At 40.7% G+C, this 9,561-nt stretch overlaps 1 non-coding gene across 1 annotated transcript; it reads left to right on the top strand.

The window, feature by feature from the left end:
• Window positions 1-2,969: 2,969 nt before the first annotated feature.
• On the top strand, window positions 2,970-3,072 carry LOC122152153. The gene has a single exon (XR_006164416.1). It is a non-coding gene; the product is annotated as a U6 spliceosomal RNA (small nuclear RNA).
• The last annotated feature ends 6,489 nt before the right edge of the window (window positions 3,073-9,561 follow it).

Raw genomic sequence — 9,561 nt, 5'->3', positions numbered from 1 at the left:
GACTCTCATACACTGCTGGTGGGACTTTAAAATGGTACAACACTGTGGAAAGCAGTATGGCGATTCCTTCCAAAGTTGGAACTAGAAATAACATTTGACCCAGCCATTCCATTACATATCCTAAAGAAGTGAGAGTCATAAGAGCAGACATATGCACATCCATGTTCATCATAGCACTATTTACAATTGCCAAAAGATGAAAACAACCTAGGTGTCCATCAGCTGAGGAATGGATAACCAAACTATGGTACATACACACAATGGAATACTATGCAACCCTAAAGAATAACCTAGAATCTGCAAAACATCGCATAACGTGGATGAACTTGGAGGACAGTGTGCTGAGTGAAATAAGACAGTCACAGAAGGAAAAATATTGTATTAGTCTGTTACTGTAAAAGTCAAGGAAAGGTTTAAATATGGAAGGAAATTTTCTTTGCTGGTTACTAGGGGTGGGAGGGGAGGGGAGGGAACATTGTTAGATAGGTAGAGATAAGTATTGATTTGGATGAAGAGGACAATGTACATGTGAGTGACCAACATGGTGGCACTGAGGAAGAGGAAGACATAGAGAGGTGCACAGGAGGCACAGAAAACAAAGATGAACCCTTTTGCACATACAGTACTGTGTTGTCAGTGAAGGCAAACTTGGGTTTACGGGTTGAAAGATGGGTGGACAGGTTGAACTATTAGGTATGTCTATGAAGCGGAGAGTATACCCAAGACCATGTATAGGACTGGCAGACAATGGTCCTATAAGTGTATTTGTATGATCTGAATTCCCAGGTGTATAGTAGAGCTTACAAGAGACAAGGTTATAGTCACTTCTTGGTCATAGCCAGCTACCCAGAGGGAGAGAGTAGTTGAACCTGTGGGCTTGGGACCAAGTCACAGGGGACATCAAGTTCAATCGGCATAACATACTACACAAAACACTGTTCCACCTCCTACTTTGGTAGTGACTGGGATCTTAAAAGCTTACAAGCAGACATCTAGATGCAATGATGGGTCTCTTCTCATCTAGAGCAAAGAAGAATGAAGAAAACCAAAGATTCATGGAAACAATTACTCCTAGTGACTAATACACCGTGTGATCCACAGCCTATACAACTATGAGACCAGAAGAACTAGATGGTGCCTAGCTACCACTGTCAACCACTTGGAGGGGGATCTGTGTAGGAGATCCTGGATAGAGAAGGAGAACAATGTGGAACAAAACTCAAAATCATTTGGGGGGAAAAAAAAAAGGAAGCAGGTTTGCTGGTCCGATAGAGCCTGGTGGAACCACTGAGACTACGGCCCCTAGCTGCCCTTCGGGTCTGGAATTGAACCCACTCCTGTGGCTTCCAGCCAAACAAAAGACAGACATATGAGTTGAATATTTACCTGAGGTAGATACACTCCTTGGAGAGAACAATCATGGGAGAAAGAAGCGCTGTTTATGCACAGAGGGACAGCTCAGGGGGCAGGAGTGCATGGAGGGATAGACACAGGGAAAAGGTAACTATCGGGAGGAAGTGGGAGGGGAGCTGTTGCATTGGGATAAATTGTAGTCAATGTCATGAGACAAATTATATGTGAACTGCTATATGGAAAGTGAATTTGCTTGTAAATTTTCACTCAAATCACAGTTAAAAAAAAAAAGGACTTGATCTATTGGTGGTGCTATTTTGCATATCAATGTTACCACCTCATGCCATGGATTAGCAGGGCCCTCTTTACTAAGGGAGGTAGGATCACCAGTGCCTTTGTGATTAATCAATTGGAGAACCAATTTAGGAAGTCCATCCTGATGATTTTGTCTCTCTAGAACCACTCCTGGTACCAAATGTGTTAGACTGTGCTCTCTAGAGAAGCAAAACCAGTAAAGCTTATATAAAGAGAGAGAAAGAAAGATAAATTTATCCTAGGAATATGGCTCACACACTTATAGAAGCTGGTGAGTCCCAAGTTCTTGGATCAAATGTCAAGCTGGAGGCTTTTCTTGACTCACACAGCTGCAGGGGTGGACGAGCTCAAGGTTGGCAGGCAGTATACTGGCTGTTGACTACAACGAATGATGAATCCAAGATCTCCAGGCTGAATGGTGATTGTTTGCTCACAGACAGTATCTCGATCCACGGAAGAATATCTCTTTTCCCAGGATGTCCATAAATATACTGGAAGCAGGCCACACTCCTAGGGAAACTCCTTTTCAATGGATTGGCTGCTCAAAATATATATACCTGATCCCATCATTGGAACGACCCACATCACAACTACTTAAACCACACAGAATTGTGGTCCAGCCAAGTTGACACACAGCTCCAACTATCACACCAGTGCACTCTGTTGTAAGTGTAACTGGTTATTTGGTTCCTTCCCTGACTCAGGGAAAAGTTGAGGGACATCCACAGTCCAGCATCTCCAGCCACCACCCCACAGGCCCTTCCCACTATGTGGGTTCCCCATCCAAACAAGTAGGGACCACAGCTGATGAATGGCTCTATCCCTATTTACTTGTTCCCTTCATGCTCTGAAGTTGCCTGAGTCTCTGGCCCAGTTTCTTGCACTTCCTTTTCTTAGATTTAGCTCATGTTGTGCTCACCTGGCTTCACTCCAGGTTTGCATGCAATCTGTCTCTGACTTATTGGGAATTCCATGAAGATAACTCCCTATGACTCCAATGGCCATGCTGTGTTGGGTCTGCAGGGAAGACATCTCCTCCCTGCATATCTCCTGTTCACTGCTTTGGTTCACTTTTCTCTTCAGCTGCTATTTGGTCTACTTCTTTATTCTTTCACTTGCAGCTCAGGGTTCTAGAACTGTCATCTGTATTTTTTTTACTTGGTCTCTCAAATCCTTGTTGTAGAGGGAAAACGTGGAGCATCTAGCAAGAGGGCTATCTTAACCTCACCTCCTTTTCCTTTTTATTTTAAAAATGAGTAAGTGCATTTGGGTTGTCTATTTCCTTTAGCCCAAAGTGTCCTGACTGTGCTTCAGCAGATATATACTGAAATTGGAATGATACAGAGATTATCATGGTCCCTGCACAAGGATGACACGTGAATTTGTGTAGCATTTCATTATTAAAAAAAAAAAAAAAAAAAAAAAAAAAAAAAAAAAAGTGTCCTGACTAATACAGGTACCTTCAGCAGAGAACAAGCACAGAGCAGACGGGCAATCAGAAGAAGGAGCATCTTAAGGGAAGAAGTCTGACCTATTTTTCCTTCACTAAAAGCAGCTTTCCATATTTCTGCCTCCAGGCTTTTCTCCCTGCTCCTCTCTCTCCTCCCTTTTCTTCTCTGGCTCTTTCCTGTCATCTTCTCCCCCAACTTTTCTTCCTCCTCTCTTGTCCTGCTTCTCCCCACCCTTCTTTCCCTTCCTCTTCTCCTTCCTTAATCTGCCTCTGATTCTTTTACTTTTCTCTGTCTTCTTTTGGTTTTTCACCCCATAAAGGGAGAAAACTTACAAGAAGATTAAAAGTGGACAAAAAGAGACCAGTAAGGAAAGAAGGGAAGCTACAGCTTTCAGGACAATGCCTACTTGTGAACTTCTAGACATGGCCAGAATTCTCTTAGGGCTTTAAGTAAGTAGGAGTAACTGGCACTGAAGAGTGAATATTTCAGTTCAACAGATATTTATGGCCTCCCAATGAGTGAAAAGTACTCTGCAAGGCTTTTTAGAATTAAAAAAAAGGAAAAGACCGAGTCTTTGACCCAAAAAAATTTCCCTTCTGGTAAATAGGTAGAATGTAGACTAAGCAAATAAAGATGAATCAGTTTAAACCCACTGTAGGTGTTTTTCTTCCAGATAGAGGGAAATGAGTGTGCTACCCCAATTTTTCTCTAATTTCCTTATTCTTTTTAATGAAACACTAGTGGAGAGGAAAGATTTCATTTCAAGGACTTTTCTGGCTTTTTTTTTTTTTTTTTTTTGGCATTCTTTTCCACTCCCTACCTTCTTTCTCCATTCCTCCTTTCCTCTTCTCATCAAGGAGAAAATTGTCTGGAGTTGCTGTTTAGTTAGCATGTGTGAGTGCACACACACACACACACACACTTATATACACACCACTGCCTGAGCTTAGCAGCTGCTTCATCCCCCACACAGTTCAGGGAAAACAAATAGTCATACTTGACGATGAAAATTCAACACCAGAAGTTAATGGAAAATCTTCAAAAGTCCAAGGCCTGCCATGCAGGATGGAACAAAAAAGTTGACCGAATCAATCCCTTGGCTTTTAATGTTGAAATGCTCAGAATATATGTAAATTCAGTGCTCTTTGAATGATGGCCACCCACAGAACTCCAAAATGGCTATATTTATACTGAAGAGGTCAGAAATATTTTTATGGAAAAGTTTGTGTTAGGTACCGTTGAGTTATCTCAGACTCATAATGATCTTATGTATAACAGAAACCAGGTCCTGCACTATTCTCACAATAGTAGGCATGTTTAAGCTCGTTGTTGCAGAAGCTGTACCATTTCATCTCACTGAGGATCTTCCTCCCTTTCACTGACCCTTTACCTTACCGAACATGATGTCCCTCTCCGGGGATTGGTCCCTGCTGATAGCATGTCCAAAGTAAATGAAATGAAGTCTCACCACCCTCACTTCTAAACAGCATTCTGGTTGTACTTCTTCCACGACAAATTTGTTCTTTCTTCTGGCAGTCTATGGTACATTCAATATTCATTGCCGATATCATAATTCAAATATGTCAATTCTTCTTCGGAATTCCTTTTCAGTTGCCCAGTTTTCAAATGATTTTACACAATCAAAACTGATTTGCATTTAAGAACATATTAATATGTTTGTAATGCATGTGTTTACTACACATCATAACTGATGAGAAAGAAAAATATGAAAAAGCATGTACAGTATGTGTGCGCATGAGTGTATGTGTGTGGGTATATGCATGCCTATGAGCATTTATGCAAGCATGCATATAGCTGGAACCTAATATCGGCTCTCCCTCCAAATAAGTCATAAAACCTATCAATTTTCTATCTACAAATTTTCCACATCCATCAATTTTCTAATTGAAATTTAAATTTCATTAAATTTAAAAATTTAAAATATTTTTAAATGTTAAAATCTAAAAATGTAATTTAATTTTTTATTTAAAATGTTTTAAATGGAAAACTAAGTTTTTAAAAGCAATTTTGCCAATAGAAAGGTACTGTTGTTGTTGTTGTTATGTGCCGTCGAGTCGGCCCTGACTCATAGCGACCCCTCCTTGGGTTTCCGAGGCAGTATCACTACAGAAGTAGGATTGCCCAACTTTCCTTCCGAGGAGTGGCTGGTGGGTTTGAACCGCCAGCCGTCTGGTTAGCAGGCAAGTGTCTTAGCCACTATGCTACCAGAGCTCCCATAGAAAGGTACTAGGACCCCTTGATTTAATGTTGCAGTTGTTAGGTGCTGTTGAGTAGTCTCATACTCATAGCGACCTTATGTACAACAGAATGAAACACTGCCCTGTCCTGTGCCAGCTTCATGATCCCTGCTATACCTGAGCCCATCGCGGCAGCCACTGTGTCAATCCATCTTGTCAAGGCCCTTCCTCTCTTTTGTTGATCCTCCATTCCACCAAGCATAACATCCTTCTCCAGAGAATGATCCCTCTGACAGCATGACCAGAGTAAGTGAGATGCAGTTCGGCCATTCTCACTTCCAAGGAGCATTCTGGGTGCATTTCTTCCAGGATAGATTTGTTAGTTCCTTCAGCAGTACTCTCAGCATTTAGATACTCTCAGCATTTTTCGACAACACCACAACTCAAAACCATCAACTCTTCTTCAGTTTTCCCCAGCTCTCACATGCATAAGAGGAAATTTTAAATACCATGGCTTGGGTTAGGCACACTGCAGTCTTCAAGGAGATATCTTTGCTCTTCAGTTCTTGAAAGAGATCTTTTGCAGCAGAGTTGCCCAAGGCAATACTTGATTAAATGGATAGTTATAAATTCATCTATATCGAATTAGTAAAATCATTTCACTTCTCTGGACCTTGTTTTCCACATCTGAAAAAAGAAAAGCACAGTCTAAATTGTCGGTACACAGAATGTAGCCAATGGGCCAGAAGCATAATCAGAGAGTATGTCAAAATGAAGAATTTTGGGCCCCACTCCAGAGCTACGTATCAGAATCTGCTTTTTAATAAGAGTTCTAAGCAATTCACGTGATCATTTAAATTGAAAAAGCAACAGTTTCAATGATTCTCTAAAGAGTCTTCTAGTGCCAAATTCTCTTACTTTAAAGTATATACCACAAAACTGGAAAATTTAATGCACCACATCCAAATGTCCCCTTGTAATCTTTTTGTTTAAATTCTAGGAGAATCTGGTTTGATACTTGGCTGCTGACTTCATTCCTGCTTCAGGTAATGACACACAAACAATTCATATCATCCCCATAACTCCCTCAGACCACTAAACCAGAGCCTCCTGCCAAACCTCTGCTACCAAGTCCCCTTAGAAGAATGTCTCTTGATGCTTTATGCAACCAGAGAGCTTTCACATCATTACTGTGTTTGAAGGATTTTTCAAGCACTATTTGTGAGTAAGGAAGATTCCAGATGAATTATTAAAGGGATTTATTTAGTGCTTAATGAGAAAGTACTGGTTAACTATAAACAAGTCAAGTCAGAGAAACCTCATTCAAGTTTTTGTTTGATAAGGATTTTTTGGTTGGTAGACTAGGCAGAACACTACAAACTTAGTGAATCTGTACTTCCTAAAGCATTGTAAACAGTCCTTCTCGTGAACAAAGTGAAGAATATGGTTAGTAGTGTTAGATACCTGCATAAATGCTCCGACTTTGTTATAAATGGTGTGGTCTTCAGTGCTGAGCCTTGAGATTGGCCTTGGCCCTGTTCTGGACATGGCTGACCTCCTTCCAAGAAAGTGACAGCCAGGGGTGGGTGCAGACATGAACATGACCACCCTTTATGGAGAGTACAGAACAGAAGAAACAAGAAGAAAGGGGGAGGTGGGGATATAGTAAGGAATAAATTTTCAAAAAGGAAGGGAGGGAGGGAAGGGGGAGGAAAAGAGTGGGGAAAGGGAAGAAGGAAGATGAAAATGACAGAAGAAAGGAAGAAAAAATTTAAGGTTAGAAAGCAAAATTGAAAACTGAAGCTAAAAAAAAAGCATTAAATGAGCATTGGCAAAAGAACTCCATGTCCTGAAGGTGTTGTTGTTGTTGTTAGGTGCCATTGAGTTGACTCCAACTCATAGCCACCCCATGCACAGCAGAACAAAACATTGCCCAGTCCTGTGCCAGCTCCACGATCCTTGCTATACCTGAGCCCATCTTTGTAGTCACTGTGTCAGTTCATTTTGTTGAGGGTCTTCCCCTCTTTTGTTGACCCTCCACTTTACCAAGCATGATATCCTTCTCCAGGGAATAGTTCCTTCTTATAACATGACCAAAGTAGATGAGACGAAGTCTGGCTGTTCTCTTTTCCAAGGAATATTGCAGGTGCACTTCTTCCAGGACAGATTTGTTATTTCTTTTAGCAGTCCATGGTACTTTCAGCATTCTTTGCCAGCACCACAACTCAAAATCATCGACTCTTCTTCAGTCTTACTTATTCATTGTCCAACTCTCACATATGAGGCAATTGAAAATACCATGGCTTGTGTCAGGCTCACCTTAGTGTTCAAGGAGACATCTTTGCTCTTCAACACTTGAAAGAGGTCTTTTCAGCAGATTTTCCCAGTTCTATATGTTGTATGATATCTTGACTGCTGCTTCCATTGGTGTTGATTGTAGAACCAAGTAATATGAAGTCTTTGACAACTTCAATCTTTCCTCCATTTATCGTGATGCTGCTTATTGGTCCAGTTGTGAGGACTTTTGTTTTCTTTATATTGAGGTGTAATCCATACTGTAGACTATAATCTTCAATCTTCATCAGTAAGTGCCTCAAGTCATCCTCACTTTCAGCAAGCAAAGTTGTGTCATCAGCATATCTCAGGTTGTTAATGATTCTTCCTCCAATCCTGACAGCACACTCTTCTTCATATAGTCCAGCTTCTTGGATTATTTGCTCAGCATACCGATTGAATAAGTGTGGGGAAAGGATACAACGCTGACATACTCCCTTCTTGATTTTAAACCATGCAGTACCCCTTTGTTCTGTTTGAACGACAGCCTCCTGGTCTATGTACAGGTTCCTCATAAGCACAATTAAGTGTTCTGGAATTCCCATTCTTCTCAATGTTATCCACAATTTGTTATGATCCACACAAATGAATGCTTTTGTGTAGTCAATATGACACAAGTAAACATCTTTTTTTGGCATTTTTTGTATTGAGCCAAGATCTGTCTGACATAAGGAATGCTACCCTTCATTCCACACTTCTGAGTGATTCCACTTCTGAATCCAGCTTGGATTTCTGTAAGTTCTCTGTCAATACATTGCTGAAGGTGAGTCCAAGTATATTCCCTATAGTCATGAATACAGGAGAGAAGAGTGCCTCAAGACCAAGCCAGGTGATGGGGAGGGAAGTATGAGGATGCAGAACCAAGTCCTACATCATGAGGGCAAAGCTGGCAAGCTTCTTGCACTTGAACATTGAAATTGACTATGAATTCATTGAATGACCAACTCAGGATCCCAAAAGATCCTATTATGATGGAACCATAGAACAAATCTAACAAAACTAAATTAAATACAGGTGAACCTAAAATCCTAAGCTTACCTCCGCAACCCAATTTTGTGAGTACAGGACAAGAATAATAGGCAAAAATTTGGATGGAATACAAAACAAAACACAATGTCAGGGGCTTGATTACTAAGATGTCCAATAGGAATCATACCTGTGGTAAGAGATGGGATGTATAGCTTTCCTGTAGGTATGTAACTTCCAGTATAAGGAAGGGATGGTCTCTCTCAAGGCATCCTCCAGAGCAGAGCTTTCCAAATCTTCTCTTATCACCCCTCATCATTTAGAGCAAATGAGAAAGATTGCTTATGTCAGAAAGGACCAGCTAGACTCTCCAGCAGATGCTGAGGGGATTGATTACTATACTTCTGGCAGCCGTCAAGCCACACTAGAGGCCCTCAGTACCCTATGTCAGAGGATAGGACTAGAATAATTTTGGACAGCATTCAAGGGGCAGATTTAAGAAAGATTTTTGTAGCATTAGAGTGGAATGGAATGGGCCAAATGAAAGGATGGTGTTTGCCTCATCTCTGAAGTATACAAAGAAAGCCCACTTGGGGTAAGTATGAGTGTCTAATGGAAACCACTACTACAATTTTTCAAGGACTCTGACTTAGGGGTTCAGGTTTTGAAGTCTTTCCTTTTGCTTTTTGCCATCATATGAAACCAATGTGCTAAGCAGGATATTTTCTCATTATTCATATTTTGAAATAGGAAACTGAGGCTAAATAGATAAACCCAAGACTAGAATTTAGATCTACAAACTTGCTCTGCTTTTCTCTTTTACTATGTCACATCACCCAGCTGTATATTCCTGTAAACTTTGGGTACAGTTCTTTCAATGAGTAAGGAAGCATTGTTCTTAATAAGATGATGCATTATTTATATTCTTCATGTGTAAAGTTCTA

The sequence above is a fragment of the Orycteropus afer genome, unplaced genomic scaffold, assembly GCF_000298275.1.
Source record: "Orycteropus afer afer isolate SDZICR_OR568_19922 unplaced genomic scaffold, OryAfe1.0 scaffold00017, whole genome shotgun sequence".
Lineage (NCBI taxonomy): Eukaryota > Metazoa > Chordata > Mammalia > Tubulidentata > Orycteropodidae > Orycteropus > Orycteropus afer.
Note: the sequence above shows the minus strand (reverse complement) of the source record. Positions and strands in the feature narration are given on the sequence as shown.